General features: G+C 34.6%; 1 non-coding gene across 1 annotated transcript; it reads right to left on the bottom strand.

Annotated features, from left to right (window-relative positions):
- Positions 1-403: 403 nt before the first annotated feature.
- On the bottom strand, positions 404-526 carry LOC136309785 (small nucleolar RNA SNORD22). Its single transcript, XR_010726426.1, has one exon. It is a non-coding gene; the product is annotated as a small nucleolar RNA SNORD22 (small nucleolar RNA).
- Positions 527-17,271: the final 16,745 nt, after the last annotated feature.

The raw sequence follows: 17,271 nt of genomic DNA, 5'->3' as shown, positions 1-17,271 counted from the left end.
CCCCCTTGCTCAAGCCAGCGAGTTCGAACTCAAGCCAGCGACCATGGGGTCATATCTATGATTCCACACTCAAGCCAGTGATCTCATGCTCAAGCCAGATGAGCTGGCACTCAGGCCAGTGACCTCAGGGTTTTGAAACCGGGTCTTCGGCATTCCAATGCGAAACTCCACCCACTGTGCCACCACCTGGTCAGGAAATATGTTCTTGTTTGTGAAGCTTAAAATAAAACTTTATTTAGAAAGGCTGACATAATTGTATGATAGTTTGAACAGCTAAGTTGTATAAGGAAGGACTTGAAAATCCTGTTTTTAGGAATTGGATTTCGTTATATGTCCTCTACAGTTGAATTCCATCAGATGCGCCATGTGCCATGCTCTTTCTTCATGAATAGAAATACTTATGATCTCTCAGATGGTTCTTTCTGGAACGTGCCTCCCCTCCCCTCACCAGCACCAGCAGGTTCACTTTCACAGGCCCTGGAACTAGGAGGAGAGAGAAGATATGTGACTGTTTTTTTCACTGGGACTTCAATAGGTTCTCAATATTTAGACATAAGAGTCTGTCTATATTACTATGCACATGCATATATATGTATACATACAGACATATGATTATGCACATTGAAGTCATTTCAATAGAGTTAATTTACAGGAGGAGTAAAAATAAGTTAATTACTATCATATGTCACATTTATTATCACTGATTGGGATAGAGATGCACTCTACATCACAGCAGCTAAAACAGGCCAGTATGTAACTGATGACAGCTACTACTACAGTTTGAACAGTAAGACTTGAGAGAAACTAATTTCATTGTAAATCAGTTCTATGTCAACTCTAGCAAATAGGGAAGTAGCCTATAATATTTACCACTAATTTATCCAATCGCAAAAATAAAAGCCCTACAAATAAAATATATACTGAAGATAATTTCATATCTTTCTCTTCACATTAATTGTATCCTGAAAGCCTTGAAATATGTTGAGCTATATTTTAATTGGCCTATTTACTGTGATTTTTCTCTTGGATAAATCATATATATAGTTAATTTCTCTCAATATTCCTCATTTCCAAAAACCAATACATTTTACAACTGTTTCTCAGCTTTTCTTTACCCATCCACACTAGGTATGTTTTCCACCTACATATATATAACAATACACATATACACAAACAATTCAAAATACTGGAGGCACAGTATGAAATATATTTATGAATTTGTTCTATATTTATTTCCTTCTATTAATCCATTATTAAAAATGTAATGATAATTCTAATGCAAATACTAATTTATTAATGTCAATCTTTATATAAGATCATTAGAATATATCACATTTATTCACTCCCTACTTCAAGGAGAAAACTTGGCTCATCTACTCATACTTGATCTCTCATAAAATTATTATACTTGATAACCATGCAGCATTGTTACATTGACATAACTTAAAGTAAGTTATTATACATGACTCATAATTCTCTCAAAATAGTGATACACAGATAATGTTTTATCGATTAGTACTCATAAAACCTATGTGGTTTGTGAACTGATACACCCCAATAAAGTAAAAAAAAAGTTGGTTTACTAGACATATGTATCAGTTCTTCTTCAAAAAGTCCACTAAAATATACATAAAGATGCCCATTGCATACCCAATGTCAGCTAATAATAGCCAAGAGTTATTGAGTGGTAAGTACCCTGCTAAGAACTTAAAGGATTTTCTAGTATAAAAATTGGCTGTTCAATGAGAAAGACAAAGAATAAATTGAAGTTCATTAAGGTTAGGTATTACCCAAAGTCATAGAGCAAACATATTCAGACCCAATACTAGAACTCAGATCTCTGAAATTCTAAATTTGGTTCTCTTTGCTGGTCCACAGTGCCTTGCTTAAGAAGTGAGCAAAGTTACTAAACTAGATTACGTTTCTCTTTAATTGATGGGCAGGAGTGAGGAGCACACTTACCCATCTTCTAAACCTAATTTCAAGAAAAATTCACTTTACTGCCTCCCCTCCAATAAAATAGGTGGCTACGATCCAGATATAATGCTATTAAATAAAGTCTGGATTATAGATAAGTACATAAAGGAAAATATTTCTATATTAACCCCAAACTCCAACCTTTGAGCAGGAAAACAGTAGTCAGGAAACATATGTGGCAGATTTGTATTGGGATGAGTGTGTGTAATTTTTATCACAAGTGAGTAACCTATTCAAAGAAAAACTCTCCTTTGTTAAGTCAGATAAATTGACAGCAGGAAAATACAAAAATTCCCCAGAACACTTATATTACATAAAATTCTGTTAGATGTCAGATTTAAAGTAAGATGCGGTCCCATCTGAATGACTTAGAGGCTTTGTTTTAAGGAGAAAAATGTTTTCGCATCACTGAAAAGACAGAACATTAAGGAATTTTAGCCACTTATACGTGTACCAAATGTTAGTGAAGGGTAGATACAAAGTAGCACAATATTACAATGACCCTCAATAGAATCAAGAAAAAAACACTAATCTTTGCCTAATTTTTTTTAAAGAAAAAGATGTAAATAGGAGTGATTTCTGTGAAATACTAGCAGAAAACCAAAATGAAAGGTTCACATAAAGGCTAACATTAATGCAGATAAGAGAGAAATAACAAAAATGGAGCCAAAAATGAATTACTATACATTTAGAGCGACTACAAAACTATGATTAGCTTGAGAAAAAGAACAAATTTTTTTTGGTGTCTTATAAAGAATAAATAGCACATATTATAAAGAAAACCTATAGATAAATCATTGAGGAATGATAGAGGTGATGGGGAGGAAGGAAGAAGACCAAGGAGAGAAGGAGAAAGAGAGGATGGAAAATAGAGAACAAAGATACAATTAATCAGGCCTTGGCCGGTTGGCTCAGTGGTAGAGCATCGGCCTGGTGTGCAGGAGTCCTGGGTTTGATTCCCGACCAGGGCACACAGGAGAGGCGCCCATCTGCTTCTCCACCCCTCCCCCTCTCCTTCCTCTCTGTCTCTCTCTTCCCCTCCCGCAGCCAAAGCTCCATTGGAGCAAAGTTGGCCCGGGTGTTGAAGATGGCTCTGTGGGCTCTGACTTGGGCGCCAGAGTGGCTCTGGTTGCAACAGAGCGACGCCCCAGATGGGCGGAGCATTGCCCCCTGGTGGGTGTGCCAGGTGGATCCCAGTTGGGTACATGCGGGAGTCAGTCTGACTGCCTCCCGATTTTCAACTTCAGAAAAATACAAAATACAAAAAAAGAAAAAAAAGGATACAATTAATCAAACTTGTTCACCAAATTTTAGACAAAATTAATGAAAAATACCATAATTTTATGTAGCAGGGTAAGTACAATTCTGAGGTTCCAAAAAAAGATAGTAATCTATAATATTTCTAATATTATGCTCTCTAGAGTGGAAAATGATTGAAAGTACATTTAGCCATTTGAGAACTATCTTACAATTGAAGGGATCTTGTCAATTAATCAGGTTTTACCAAACAACAAACATCAACCTTTAAGAAATCAATCACTACCAAAGACATAAGAAGGAAATTTTATAGGAATAAACTGTAATGACTGCTATAATTTAATAATAAAATACAGGTAGCAAATAGTAAGTTTTAAAAAAATAAGTAATGTTAAATTTTAATTTTTTTATTTATTTTATTTATTCATTTTTAGAGAGGAGAGAGAGACAGAGAGGGAGAGAGAGAAGGGGGAGGAGCTGGAAGCATTCACTCCCATATGTGCCTTGACCAGGCAAGCCCAGGGTTTTGAACCGGCAACCTCAGCATTTCCAGGTCAATGCTTTATCCACTGTGCCACCACAGGTCAGGCAAATTTTAAATACTAAATTAATTGCATATACCAAAATGACATTTCTATAAGAGAATGATTGGGAGGTCTGAAGATTATTGGCAATCTGACGTTGAACATTTTTCTTGCTTCAAATAAAAGGTAAGAAAAAATCAGAAATTGTTTATTCCTTGGCAGTAGTGAACAATTTTATTTAAGTAAAAATTGTTCTCAACTAAAGCAACCAGAAGAATGAAGAGCATACAAGAAAAACAAGTATAATGGAGGGGAAAAATACATGTAACATTAATGAAATAAGCAAGAGACAATAATAGCAAAAGTGAATTATTAAAGTCAATTCTAAATGTGAATTTAAAGTGGCTAAATTCTTCAATTGGAAGACACAGATTCTAAAACTGAGGTAAGAAAATCTTTCAGGAATAGAACAATTAAAAAAAGTAAATGAAATAAAAAATCAGGAGTAATAAAATAGCCAATAAATAATAAATTCAGTAGAAACAATGTAGATGTATACTTTAGATTAAGTAGAATTTCATTTATAAGCATTTAATACAGGACAAAATTACTTTATATTTATAAAGGCCAAATTATTGTATAAATATAATGAACTAAGATATCTTTATATAAATATACATGCATGTATGTTACAGTAATGTCATGGAAATTTTTAAGAAATAAATCCCACTAATAAATATTCACATGTGATATTATATTTTTATAACATGTAATTATTTTGAATGTAGAAAAGATTAAGGTAGATACACAAATGAATCACAATCAAACTGCCCTGTACATTTTTAAGATATTAACACAATTAGTATGTTCAAAACTGTTAAAGGAAAGCAAAGATTAAATTATAAAGTAGAAAGAAAGAAAGAAAGACAGAAAGAAAGAAAGAAAGAAAGAAATTAAAAGCTTTATTGCTCCATCATCCCTAAAATTAAATATAACTACTACAAATATTTGCTGCTCTTTATATTAAGATAAGATTTTGCATTTATGTATACATAAATTTACTTATTTACTTTAACCTTTTAAATAAATGATCTATAAGAGTGGAATTTTCATTTTAATATTTTTCCAATTTATAGTAATAAAATTTTTCTAAGTAATTCTTTTACATAACTAGATTAAATTTCTTTATTTTTAAGTAGCAGATTTTATTTTTAATTTTTATTTTTTTATTTTAATGGGGTGACATTAATCAATCAGGTTACATAGGTTCAGAGAAAACATCTCCAGGTTATTTTGACATTTGATTATGTTGCATACCCATCACCCAAAGTCATATAGTCTTCCGTCACCTTCTATCTGGTTTTCTTTGTGCCCCTCCTCTCCCCCCACCCCTCGCTTTCCCTCCCCACCCCTGGTAACCACCATACTCTTGTCTATGTCCCTGAGTCACATTTTTATGTCCCACCTATGTATGGAATCATACAGTTCTTAGTTTTTTCTGAATTACTTATTTTACTCAATATAATGTTATCAAGGTCCATTCATGTTGTTGTAAATGATCTGATGTCATCATTTCTTATGGCTGAGTAGTATTCCATAGTATATATGTACCACATCTTCTTTATCCAGTCTTCTATTGATGGGCTTTTTGGTTGTTTCCGTGTCTTGGCCACTGTGAAAATGCTGCAATGAACATGGGACTGCATGTGTCTTTACATACCAGTGTTTCTGAGTTTTGGGGATATATACCCAGTAGAGGGATTGCTGGGTCATATGGTAGTTCTATTCTTAATTTTTTGAGGAACCACCATACTTTCTTCCATAGTGGTTGTACTACTTTACATTCCCACCAACAGTGGATGAGGGTTCCTTTTTCTCCACAGCCTCTCCAACACTTGCTATTACCTGTCTTGTTGATAATAGCTAATCTAACAGGTGTGAGGTGGTATCTCATTGCAGTTTTGATTTGCATTTCTCTAATAGCTAATGAAGATGAGCATCTTTCATATATCTGTTAGCCATTTGTATTTCTTTCTGGGAGAAGTGCCTGTTCATGTCCTCTTCCCATTTTTTAATTGGATTATTTGCTTATTTGTTGTTGAGTTTTAGGAGTTCTTTGTATATTTTGGATATCAGGTACTTATCTGAGCTGTTGTTTGAAAATATCATCTCCCATTTAGTTGGCTGTCTGTTTTGTTATCAGTTTCTCTTGCTGTGCAAAAGCTTCTTAGTCTGATGTAGTCTCATTCATTTATCTTTGTCTTCATTTCCCTTGCCTTTGGAGTCAAATTCATAAAGTGAGATTACGATTTCTTAAATGAGCTAGATGCTGAGCTATTTATTGTCCATCTTTCTTAGAATGTTCATTTATAGTTCTCTGTGTTCAGTTATTTATATTCTCACGAAGTAGCAGAACTTCCCTGGTTTCATAAAGCACTCTTCGATCTCATCTTGGACACCCCGTTCCTGCTCTGCAGTAACGAGCCGGGTGTATCCTTGATTGCAGAGAAGACCTGGCTCTGTTTTCTATTCATTTGTTATACACTAAGTATGTTTGTTCTTCCAATCTCATGGTTTCCAGAGGGAAACAAAAAGTTCAATTCAGGAAATCGTATGGCATGTGTCATTATGTCAGTTTAAAGAATATTTCGCAAACAAGCAAACAAACTAACAAAAGACTGAGTGCTCAATAGGGCATTGAAATTCTCCTTCACAACACAGCAACCGGTGGTGCAAATTGAGTTTCACCCCATGGAACTGAAAAGTGCTACTCTCAAAAAGCTGAATTCCAGCATTAATAGATGTGGGTTGTCATGGCAGTTACTACAGGGGATTCTCTAAGCACTTCGCGCTTGTATCATTAGGCTTCAAGGGTCTTCATTCATCTGGATTCAGTTTCAAACACTTAAAGAAGTCACATAATTATATGCAGCTAAAGCTACATCTGAGATTTATTGAACGTACAAGAGAAGATGATAGTTCTCTAAGAAAGATTAGGTTCTTGGAAGAAATCTTTGTAATTGGAGATGGATCTGATACTATGATGATTTTTAAATTTCATTGACAGGGTATATTACTCCAGTCTGTACGCTCTGTCACCGAGTCGGTTAGTTTATTTTTGCAATGTTGACTATGAAATATATATATCCTGTGGAAACTATTTGTCTTTGAAAGAATAGCTATTAACTCAAACTGAAACATCTGGATAAATGCATGGCAGGAAAATACAAGAAAATCAGACCAAAAAAAAAAATTGAAGGAAAATAGTCAGCCTAGGAAAATAGTGGAAACAATTGGAAGAGAGAGATTTTAGAAATATGTTCACAAGTACAATTCTACAAACTGATTTCTTATCTCTGATCCCTTGGTTGACAGAAAGTAAACAGGTAAGACTGAACCAATGAGTATCACTTGGCTTTTTGTCTGATGAGACAGACCTGCTCAAGAAAAGAGCAGGCTGATCGGGTCAGCACGTTAACGTTCTTGTTACTTCTTGTTGAATTTTCACTATACACAGGCCAGAATCTGGTTTGGCCATCTAAAAGGAAATTAGCCCTGTAATTTCTATTAGAGCTAAAATTCCAATGTAGCAAAATACAGGAAGTATTGAAAACAGAAGTTATCCTATTTCTTTGGCTCATGGTACCCTCAACATTTTAGTAACATTTTCAAAGTATTCTTAAGCCAAAAGAAATGCTTAACAGTTCTATTTTTTTAAGTAGTTTAGTACAGAAAAGAAGTCACAGTAGTAGTTTGTGGGTGTTCAAAGATGCCGTTCTTTTTCTGAAAAATTAAAACTATCCCACCGTGTCCCTTGAATTCAGTAGAGTGAACCAGAGGACCCATTCGGAAATAACAAGACTAAATTAATTTTGTTCATGGATCTTTATTTAAGAGTTGTTGGAAAAGGATTTAAAATGTGTTACATCAACTTTTATAATAATTATATTTGTAGAGCAGGTCTTAAAAGTCTCCTCTTTTTTTTCATCCTGTAGTTACCAGAAGCAAGATGGGGGGGGGGTAAGCTGCAGAGACATCCCTTCCCTTTGTTCCTTCTGGTATCGCCACCTAATCAAATGCACATTGCCAAGTCCTTCCCGCGTACCTCACAATCACAATATTTCTGTCTCATAGGGAATGTTTCCCATGGCCATCGTCCCTGGCCATGCAGAGCTCAGATAAACTTCCTTCGATCTGGGCTTTATCAAAGAAAGGGATCACCTAGGACATCCATACAATTAAACAAGACTTTTGTTTTTACTGCGGAAAAGCACGGACACGTTTATGACATTGTCAGTAGGAACTGCTAAGCATTTTACTATCTGTAGCGCGATACACTTCCTTTCAACCTGGACACTGCCTCAGCAGTGATATTTCATTCATTTGAGAAATTCAGACCTCGCTGGGATCTCTGCCAGGGTTAACATCACAAAATGAAACAGATGGAGACAGGTTGTACAATATATAAGGGCATGGTTGCCAAACAAGTATGAAGGTTTCTGTATTTATATTCTGCCCTTATTCACCAATATATTCAAATCTTGTGAAATTGGTAGGTAAGCTCGTGGAAAACTAGGTAAGTCTATGTACTGTCAAGAATACTGTTGACAGCTATTGAACTTTAATGATTTGAACTGATAAATGGGTGAAATGTTTGCAGAGATATGAAAATAGACAACTAACAAATATGTGTGTAGATAAATAGACTGTGGTAGAGCACATTATACTTTTCCTGACCAAGTGTAGTAAGAAATATCAGGATGTGATGATACGTGAGAATGACTCATTAAATCCAACTCCTACTTATTAACGAGCTGTGTGATTTTGGAAGAATTATTCAAACTGCCTGTTTCTCAGTATCCTCTTGTGTAGAGTGGAGATAAAAACATACAAAACTCTTAGAATTATTACAAACATTAAATTAGTGTGTATATATATATGTAAAGAATTTAAATTAGTGCCTGGAAACTATTAATTATCACAGAAGCATTACTTATTAACATTGTTTTTAATGATTTTTAAAAATATTAAATAAAAATTATATACAAATAAAGCAGATAATGTATTTACTCTAATTTTAGAAAATATATAAAGTTATAGATTTCTTCATTTATATTTAGTGTATATAACGTTTTAAAGGAGTCATATTTTATTTTGCATCTTGACAGTTTAAGTAAAATTAACCTGGATACAAGTGATATTTTAGCCTAATGAAGGAAATATTGAATAACAGATCTTAGCTTTTAATTAATTAACAATCTACTATAAATTAGTTTCTAACATTTTATATCACAGTCTCAAAAATTTGCACCTGATTTTCAAAATAAGTGTAAGACCTTATGGAAGATTAGCAGAATATGAATGATTATTTTAACTAATTAGTGTATAAGCAACGAAACTTCAATAAACAGTAATCAGTCAATAAAATTTCTCACTATTAGTAAGGTTGACTGACTTTTCTGGGAAGCTACTATGTGCTGGACACTTTTCAGTTCTGTTTATCAATTCAGTCTTCAAGTAAAGCATGTATTGTTATTGCTCCACTTACAGACAGATAAACAGATATAAAATACAGTGGTGGGTCTGAGATCTGCATTCAGACTGTCGAGAGGTTTTTTGTGGGTTTTTTTTTCCCCATAACCACATGATTTAAAGATTTTATTTATTCATTTTAGAGAAGGGGGGAGAGAGAGACAGGGGGAAGGAGCAGGAAGCATCAACTCCCATATGTGCCTTGACAGGGCAAGCCCAGGGTTTTGAACCGGCGACCTCAGCATTCCAGGTCAACACTTTATCCACTGCGCCAACACAAGACAGACATTTAAACAACACAATAAGCCTGACCAGGCAGTGGCACAAGCAGGTGTCCCCAAACTACGGCCCACGGCCGCATGCGGCCCCCTGAGGCCATTTATCCGGTCCCCCACCGCACTTCCAGAAGGGCCACCTCTTTCATTGGTGATCAGTGAGAGGAGCACTGTATGTGGCGGCCCTCCAATGGTCTGAGGGACAGTGAACTGGCCCTCTGTATAAAAAGTTTGGGAACCCCTGGTAGCATTGGACAGGGATGCAGAGGACCCAGGTTCGAGACCCTGAAGTCGCCAGCTTGAGTGTGGGCTCATCTGGTTTGAGCAAGGCTTACCAGCTAAGGCCCAAGGTCACTGGTTTGAGCAAGGGGTTCCTAGGTCTGCTGTAGCCCCACGGTCAAGGCACATAGGCGAAAGCAATCAGCGAATAACTAAATTGTCACAACAAAAAACTGATGATTGATGCTTCTCGTCTCTCTCCATTCCTGTCTGTCTGTCCCTATCTATCCCTCTCTCTGACTCTCTCTCTGTCTCTGTAAATAAATAAATAAACAAACAACACAATAAAACAAGCATTTTATGTTAACGATCAAATTTTTAAAACCTAGGCCCTGGCCGGTTGGCTCAGTGGTAGAGCGTCGGCCTGGCGTGTGGAAGTCCCTGGTTCGATTCCTGGCCAGGGCACACAGGAGAAGCGCCCATCTGCTTCTCCACCCCTCCCCCTCTCCTTCCTCTTTGTCTCTCTCTTTCCCTCCCACAGCCAAGGCTCCATTGGTGCAAAATTTGCCCGGGCGCTGAGGATGGCTCTGTGGCCTCTGCCTCAGGCGCTAGAATGGCTCTGATTGCAGCAGAGCGATGCCCCAAGATGGGCAGAGCATCGCCTCCTGGTGGGCATGCCGGGTGGATCCCGGTCAGGTGCATGCGGGAGTCTGTCTGACTGCCTCCCCGTTTCCAGCTTTGGAAAAGTACAAAAAAAAAAAAAAAAAAAAAAAAAAAACCCCACAAAAACCTGAAATATAAAGTCCTCTTTTCTTCAGCATATGTAATATACCTGACTTTGTCTTAGTAATAGAAAAGATTTTGTATTGAAACAGATTGCTTCTTTTAAACTTATGTTTTATAAAATGAATATTAAAAAATGGTTACTTTTTTCTCTATTTTGACAAACTAGATAATTTAGTGAGTGAATTTGAAAACATTCTTAACTTTATTTTTTTAAATGTATTATAGTAATTTCAGAAGAATATAGAAAAGAATTTAAAACAATTTATTGTGAAATAATTGGCTTACAATAAATGGCACATATTAAAGTGACAAATGTGATATGTTTTGACAAATGTATATACCCATGGAAATGTCACAGTGATCAAGATAATGAACATATCCATCACTTTTTCAACAACTGTCCTGATCTCATACAAACATTAATATACTTTCTGTGACAACAAATTAGTTTGCATCTCTGAGACTTCATAGCTGAGAACGTGGTCTGCCTTGGTGAATGTTTCATGTACATTTGAGAAGAATGTACTGCATTCCGCTGTTGTTGGGTGAAGTCTATAGATGTCCACTTGATTGATGGTGTTTTCAGTTCAATTACATCCTTACCGAGTTTCTGACTGCTGGATATGCCTATTTCTGATAGAGGCGTTGAAAGCTTCAACACTGATAGTGAATTAAACTCTTTCTTTTACAATTGTATTTGTTTGTGCCTCATTAACCTTGACACTGTTGTTAAAGATTGTCATATTTTCTTGTAGAATTGAACCCTTTATTGTTACTTAATTTTCTTCTTTATCCTTGATAACTTTCCTTAAAATTAAACGAAGTCTACTCTGCCTGAAATGAACATAGGCACTCTTGCTCTTTATGATTAGTGTTCAGATGGTATATTTTTCTTCTTTCACTTACTTTTTATCTATAGGTGTCATATATAAAGTGGGTGTCTTGCAGAAAACATATAGTTGGGTCATGCTTTTCTTTTAATCTATTCTGACCATCTCTGTCTCTTAATTGGAACATAAGTGATTGTTGAAATAGTTGGACCAATATTTACCATATACATACATAACTACTTTCTCTTTTTTGCCCTTGTTCTTTTTTAAATCAATTTGTATCTTTCTCTTTTCTTGCTTTTTGTAGTTTTTTGAGAATGGTATGGGAAACCATTTTCTCTCCCTTCTTAGTATATTGGTTATACTTTTAAAAAATATTTTCGTGTTTGTCCTAGAGTTTGCAATATTCATTTGCCACTAATCCAAGTCCACTTATAAGTTAAACTATACCACTTTACAAGGAATATGTCTTATAATAACAAAATAATCATAATTATTCTTTCCTAATAAATATATAATTGCTGTCATTCATTTTATTTATGCATGTATACACAAAGATAAATGCATGTACATAAGATATGTACATAAGCATATATAATCAAATGGATGGTTATTATTATTTTGAACAAACTGTTACCTGTTAAATCAATTAAGAATAAGAAAAGAATCAAAGTTTTTATTTTACCTTCACTTGTTTCTCCTTTGATTCTCTTCCTTTCTTTGTGCAGACCAAAGACCCTGACCTCTATCATTTTCCTGCTCTAGAAAGTTTCTGTTAACACTTCTTGCAAAGCAGGTTTACTGCCAACAAATTCCCTTGATTTTTGACCGTATGACACAGTCTCTACTTCTCAACTTTTAAAGGTTAATCTTTCAGGGTTTATCATTCTAGTAGGTGTTTTTATTTTATTTTCTGTTTCTCAAGACATTGAATATTTCGCTCTGCTCTGGTCTTGCTTACATAGTTTCTGAGGAGAAGTCAGATCTTTGTTCTATATATAAGGTGTTTCTTCCCTCTGGCTCCTTTCAGCACTTTTTTACCTTTGACTTTCTGAAGTCATTGCATTGTTTCAAGGTTTTGACTATGACCCATAAATCTGTTAGGAATATTCAGGGACAACACTTTGTATACATGTGCTTTCGTTTATTTGGGAAAAAATATCTGAAATGTCAATGGCTGCATTTCATGGGAAGTGTGATTTTAATCCCTTTATAAACTACTGAACTGTTTTTCAAAGTAATTTCACAATTTTACACATACCCCAACAATCTATGAGTGACCCAAATCCTCCACATATTTCTCAATATTTGCTACTGCTAATCTTTTTGTTCTTTCTTTTAGATTTTATTTATGGATTTTTTGGAAGGAGAGGAGAGAGAGAGAGAGAGAGAGAGAAAGAGAGGGAGAAGGAGAAAGAGGTGGGGGAAAGCGGGAAGCATCTACTTGTAGTAGTTGTTTCCCGTATCTGCCTTGACCAGGCAAGCCCAAGGGTTCGAACCGACAACCTCAGCATTTCAGGTCGATGCTTTATCCATTGCACCACCAAGGTCGGCACTACTGCTAACCCATTTTATTTTAGTTATTCAATTAAGGATGATGTGATTCCTCATTTTGATTTAGTTTATATTTCCGTTTTGAGTAATAGTGTTGAGTCCCCTTTTAGGTGATTATTTGTCATCTGTATATCCTCTCTGCGAAAGAATCTCTTCAAGTTGATTGCCTCTCTTGTTCCCAAATTTTGGTCCAATTTTTAATTGGAATACTTGTGCTCTAATTATTAAGTTTTGAGACATTTACTGACTATGTCAAGTCCTTTATTAGATGCCTATTTTACAAATATTTCTCCCATGTATGTGCTACTCTTTATGTTAACAATAGTTTTTTAAAGATCAAAAGTACTTAACTTTGATGAAGTCAAATGTACTAATTTGCTGTGTTTTGAATCATGCTTTTCATGGTACATATAAGAAATATTTGCCAAACCAAAGTTGCAGAAGCTTTGTCTTATGTTTTATTATACAAATTTAAGATCTTAGGTTTTTACTTTTGGTCCAAAACACATTTTGAGTTCATTTTCATACAATATAAGATATGGATCAACATGCTTTTATTTTTGCCTCTGGGTATTCAGTTATTTAATTAATAATTTTTGAAAACCCTATTTATTTTTCATTGAAATGCCTTTGTACTTCTGTAAGAAACAATAGTGTGTATGTATATATATGTGTGTGTGTGTGTCTGTGTGTGTGTGTTAGGTATATTTCTAGACTGTCTATTCTTCTCCATTAATGTATTTGTATATAGAGTTTTACCAATAGTACAACATTTTGATTACAATAGCTTTAGCTCTTCAATTTCAATTTTATTCTTTTTTTTTTTCAAAATTAATTTGGCTATTCAAAGAAATTTTCATTTATGTATAGATTTTAGAAGTAGTTTGTCAATCTCAAAAAGGAAACCTGTTGGAATTTTGTTGACTGTATAAATCAATTTGAGGATAACTTTGTATCTATTTTAAAGAGGGATATGGGTTTGTAGCTTTCTTTTCTTTGATGTCTTTGTCTATTATTGATACATGGTATTTCTGGTCCCCAAAATGAATTGAGAAATATTTTATCCTATTCAGTGCACTGGAGGTTTGAGTAGAATTTTTTTTATCTTATATCTATATTTGGTAAAATTTTCCTTTAAGGCCATCTACCACTGTAGTTTTCTTTGTGAAGAACTTTTTAACAACAAACTCAGCTCCTCCAAAAGACATAGGGTTATTCAGATTAGTATTATTATTTATTGCAATTTGGTATATTTTTCATCTCAGTAAATTTATGTATTTTATCTAACTCATCAAATTTATATGAAAAAGATTTATTTAACATTATTTTATCATCCTTCAATTATTTATAGTAACCATCATATGCTACTTCTCTCATTTCTGATACTAGTGATTTCTGCCAATTCTAAATTTTTTCTATCAGAGTAGGTAGAATTTTAACTTCTAGGTCATTGATTTTCTTCAGAAAGCTATAACCTGAGAACATTGATTGTGTGCCTTCTTTTCTATTCTATTACAGGTGCTTAGCATCATAGTTTTATAAAAGTACTGCTTTGGCCGCATCCCACAGATTCCTATAATTGCTTTTCATTTTCATTAAACTCAAAAGACTCTCTAATTTCCCTTTTTACCTCATTTTCTATTTATATCTATTTAGTGTCCATGCATTTGGGACTGCATTCTCCAGGTCTCTTTCTGTTAATTAATATTCCATGTGGTCAAAAAATATACTTTGCAAGACTTGAGTTATTGAAACTTATTTTGTGGCCCATAGTATGATTTATCCTGGTAAGAATGCTCTGTACACTTAAATAGAACCTACAACCTATGATTGTTAGTTTGAGTGTTCTACAAATGTTAGTTAATTCAAATTAAGTAGTGCTGTTCAAGTCTATTGATGATCTTCTGTTTGCTCTATCAATTTGATAGGAAGCTATATTAAAATCCCCAACTATAGTTGTGAATTTGTTTCCTCCCCCTTGCAGTTCTAGACCACTTTGCTTCCTGTATTTTGAAGCTCTGTTCTTAGGTGCATAAATGTTTAGCACAGTTATATTCTCTTTATGAACTGACTGTTAGTGATTATCAGAGGAGATTCTGTGTTCATTTTAATATCATTTGCCATGTAATGTCAATGCCATGCATGCCAATGTCTGCATTGATACATCAGCATTTCTGCACCAAAGAAACGCAGTAGATTTCTCTTCGCTTCTGTAGCAACCTCTTATTCCTCTTGCTCACGAAGTTTGGAGGCGTTGTGACTTGGGGAAGCAGAGATTAATTGTGCCCATCACAAATGGAATGAGAAATTGTATGAGACTGCCATATATGAGGCTGAGATGTGGGCTTAGACCCTGTGATGGCTAGAGGGCTCAAAGTCATTGCAAACGCTGGAAATAATTATAACCCCCAAATGGGAAAGCAGTAAGGTACTGAGGAACCAAAACAAACAATTTCTTTTTCCTGAACATTTCATTAATTTAAAAAGAGAGACAAATATATATCTATATATTCCAGATAGGTGGGATATTAAACTAAGACACATGGACATAGACAAACATGAAGTGGTTACCGGGGAGAGGGGGTAGTGTGAAGGGAAGTAAAGATAGACAGACATATGGTAATGGGAAATGATCTGATTTTGGGAGATGGACACACAACACAATCAACAGTTCACATGTTAGACAGATGTTTACCAGAAATCTGTGTACTCTTATTGATCAATGTTACCCTATTAAATATAATTTCTAAATTTTAAAAAGAGAATTAAATACTTATTTACTGCTCACACATTCCATATTCTGTTGCATATATGTGTTTATGTAAAAATTAACCTTATGTTTCCCAAAGTTTTTTTTTTAATGTTTTTTATTTTTTCATGATAGAGTCTATGAAAATAGGGATATCTAATTTTTTCTTATTTCCGGGAAAACTGAAAACTCTTTTAATGATGTGTTTAATGACAGAATCTTCCTAACGTTAGGTATAATATAAGGAGGAACACTGGTCCGGGGGTCAGAATGCTTTTGATCAGGAGAGTTTCGGTCTGGTTGTTAACTAGGCCACCACCGTGTGACTGTGAAGACTCCCTTAACCTCTGTAGGCATGGCTTTTCTAACAGGAGAAATCCGGTACTGAGATCGGTGAATTTTAGGGTCTCTTTTTGTTCAAGTTTCTATACTAACCAGGGTTTTTTACCCAAGGAATCTCTTTTTCTCATCTTTTGTGCCTAGACAAATTTGGGAACACACTAAACAAAAGGTAGACTTAAAATTTGTTATTTATTTATAACTCTATAGGGCATCTACTTTGTATAAGGCATTGTCTTCATATAAAAACCTATGTTTAATCAGTGTTTGACAATGTATTTCCATGTCTATAACTGAATCATTAGATAAATATAAATAATTCTTCTCTTTTTGATCTATACTCCAGGAAAAAGGACAGTAATGTAGGTTTAATATTTATATTACTGAGGATTATAAAATTTCTCATCTGAAAAATTCTCCCTCAAATTATTTTTTTGTATCAATATCTAAAGCTAGAAAGCTGGACATACTTAACTGTGAAAAGGTCACATATAAATTTTATGCCAGTATTCCACAAAAAATGTACAATGTATTGATTCTGTTTATAACCATCCCAAGAAATACTAAATTTGTATGGATGTATATAAATTTAGGACATAGTACTCTTACTAATCTTCTTAAAGTACAATAGCAATGTTATCTGTTTGGTTTTTTTAGAATAAGTTTTTAAAAATTATCACTCTGGTAAAAAATGGCATTAATTTACCATCTTAATTTAGTGTCATTAAGTATCTTTCTAGTGCTATGCAACAGACAGAGCTCTTGAACTTCAACATTGTTCTTTCATTAACAAATATAAAACTAATTAGACTCTTTTCAGCCAAAGCAATACCTTCCAGGCAAAACATGTATATCTTCTTCATACAATTTTTATTTTTTATGTTTATATTAAAGATATTTCAAGTTTATGTTATAGAACTTAGCTCCTGTCTCTGTGTAACTTCCTCTTGGTCTGAGTCGCACTTGTATTCTGTCTGTTTGGAGCAGTTGGAGAACACGAACTCAGGGCAGATCGTAAAGCTGCACGGCTCTGGTGAGTGCAGGTCCTCGTCAGCGATGCAAGTCACAGGTCCGCGTCAGTAACCCAGTACAGAGAAGTGTTTGTCCAAGGATTCTAGGAATGTAGTAAGGAGAGAAAGGTGAGAGATACACTCTTCTTACAGAATAAAATATTTCATCTCAGGTGGTTATGTTAACTCAATCATTGCTACCTACACATGAACTGTTAC

The sequence above is a fragment of the Saccopteryx bilineata genome, chromosome 6 (genome assembly GCF_036850765.1).
Source record: "Saccopteryx bilineata isolate mSacBil1 chromosome 6, mSacBil1_pri_phased_curated, whole genome shotgun sequence".
Classification (NCBI taxonomy): Eukaryota; Metazoa; Chordata; class Mammalia; order Chiroptera; family Emballonuridae; genus Saccopteryx; species Saccopteryx bilineata.
Note: the sequence above shows the minus strand (reverse complement) of the source record. Positions and strands in the feature narration are given on the sequence as shown.